Below are 2862 nucleotides of genomic sequence, written 5' to 3'. Positions count from 1 at the left end.
CACTAAAAGAATAAACAGATAAATATAAGAATCAACAGATTTGAACAAAACATTGACTAGTTTACTGGTTAAGGAATATACATTCTTCTGAAACACATTTGAGACATTTGCAAGAATTGATATTATGTTTAGCTAAAAGCAAAAATCAGTAAATTTTAGGGAAGCAATACTAAACAGTCATATTCTCTTTCCTATATTTAATTAAGTTAACGGTAATTAATTTAAAAGCTCCATAACCTGAGATGACTAAAGCATCCTTCTACATGATTGAGTAGCAGTGATGATCAAAGTATTTAACTTCTATGGCAAATGTTCTAGTAAATTAGAATGAATATTTTACCATAAATAACCAGTGTGGCCATAGTAATTAATGTGTGCCAGCTAAGTGTCAGCCCTTGCTTACAGGGAAGAGAAAAAACAAAAATTAAAATTACAACCCCCTAATTAAAATTTCATAAAACCACGCTTAAGATTGCAGTCAGTAGTACAGCTGTCTTAGTTGTTTTATAGTTAGTGTCCATTCTGATTGGGTGGCAGCTATGCCATAATCTTTGAATAAATATATTCACTATTAATCCTGCTAAGAAATAAAGTATAATTGAATAATGCCTGTTACAATTTACTAGATACAGAAAAAGTAACTTTTTCTGGAAAATGTTCATACTTAAATTCTCGTAGAAAATTTGACTTCATAAGGAAGAAAAAAGGAAGGAAACAAAAAAAAAAATGAGAAGGAACTATCTAAATAATTTGAAATCAAAGCCGATATGCCAAGAATTTTGCTATTTATTCACATTATATTTCTCATTAAATCTTCATAATAATATTGAAAAGTATATTTTCTTGTTCTTAATTTACAGCTGAAGAGACTAAGACTCCTAGTGGTTGTAAATGGAAAAGCTACGTTTCTTTCTCTAGATGTCTACTAGTCAGGAAGAAAACATCTGAAAGTCCAGTTGCTTTTGAGTCATGAAAAATAATCCAAAGGTATTAGAAGGCAAGAGAGTTAATAAACGTAACTGGATTTTACCTTGGCATTTCTCTAACACGGTTAAACTGGGTAATTAGATTAATTTGGGGAACTACAATGACTAAGTCCTGTGATGATTGTGGCCATGACTTAGAGTGGATAATAGTTTGACCTTTTCTTGATCCCAGTATTACATCATCCTCTTGAGAAACATATGGATATCCCTGTACTCACAGGTAAACGACAGTAAGCGCTAAGACCAAGGCCTTTAACCAGAAAACTGCCGAATAAACCTAGGGTCATGGGTTTTCAGTGTGATGTACTTTAGGGAAGGTGAGAGGGTGCAAGAAATTTTTGTTAAGAAAGACAGAAAAGCTTAGTGGTAAGGAGGCTAAATATGCTGTCGAACTGTTTAGATTGGAATCTCAGCTCCACATCTATCTTGCTAATCTATAGCCTAAGCAAGTGATTTAACTTCTCTGAACCTCAGTTTTCTGATGTATTGTGAAGGTTAAATGTACCAGCTCACTCACCCACATTTACAGCACTTCTCTCACTCTAGAGAAAGGATGCTTAGTTCAACAAACCAATGAGCTGGAGAAATATTATACACAGGTTTACTTGAGATGATAGTGAATCCCCAGGTTGATGGAATCCAGCCAGTATATGGAGATGCAAATTAAAACACTAATGATGGACATTCCATTTGATGCTATAGATGGTGTAATTCTTGATTCCAATATTATAGGGAATGCAGAATATGAGAAAAGTAGAGCAACCATTACTAACTCCACCTCACTTTCTAAGGAAGAAAGAAGTACAACCACTAAAGGAGAGGCAAGCAGGCTGTCTAAGGGATAGAAAAAGAGGCATGGCTATGTAGTCACAGAGATCACAAAATGAAGAGCCTCAAAAAGCCTAAAAGGGACTATCCTAACTCTAAGAATGGAAATTGGACATACTAACATCAAAAACATCAAAGATAGCAGTGGAGAAAGAGAGACGCTGATCCAATGAGTTCAGAAATGGTTCCTCCTGGGCATATTGGAGAGGAAACTATGACAGTGGAAACTCCAAAGTTGTCAGGATCAGTAAGACTCTAAATGAACATGATAGAGCAATTACTTTTCTGAGCCCAGATAGGAAATTATGTTTACTATCTCTGGACCAACATTCATGAGGTTTCTAGAGAAATGGGAAAACAAAGAAAGCTATTTTTCCTCATTGCAAATTAATTAAAAATGAAACAACCCCTTCAGTGACTTATGTTTTCTGTAGCTCAGGTAAAGGAACACATTAAACATCATTTAGGTCACAAATACATTTAATCCTCATAAAAACTGAAGACATACAAAATCTACACAATAAAGAATGTGTAATCAAAAAAAGTTATATGAATTGCCCTAGGTCACACAGCCAGGAAGCCACACTGTGGAGGGTAGAATGCAACTAGAGATTCCAGAATTTATGCATGTCTTATTACCGCACCGTAGGGCTCCATTTTTTCTGATTGCCAAAAGACCTGCCGAGATCTCTCTAACCACCTCTGTAGCAAATAGATAATGACAATGTACGGCTCTATATGACCTTTAACCATGTAAAACAGAGTGCTTCCAACGAGACTAACCAACTTGGGAAGATCATTTCTTTTCTATTTGTTATCTCATAGCCTGGTAATTTTCTCCCACAGGAATATAAAACACAGTCTGATATTTACACCTGAACAGGCAACTACATCTCAGAGGATATCATTAAAAGTTGACTGACCTACTTCTCTCTGGTACAAATAGGTTACATAGGGATGATATCCCACGTGCCTGCTAACAGTCTAAAGTCAAGCTTGTTAAAGTGAACTTGTAACTTTTTAACAACACTCTTCCCTCCACAAGTTT

Source organism: Aotus nancymaae, unplaced genomic scaffold (assembly GCF_030222135.1).
Source record: "Aotus nancymaae isolate 86718 unplaced genomic scaffold, 86718_ANA_hifiasm-v0.15.2.pri h1tg000003l, whole genome shotgun sequence".
NCBI lineage: Eukaryota > Metazoa > Chordata > Mammalia > Primates > Aotidae > Aotus > Aotus nancymaae.
This window is presented reverse-complemented; position numbering follows the sequence as displayed.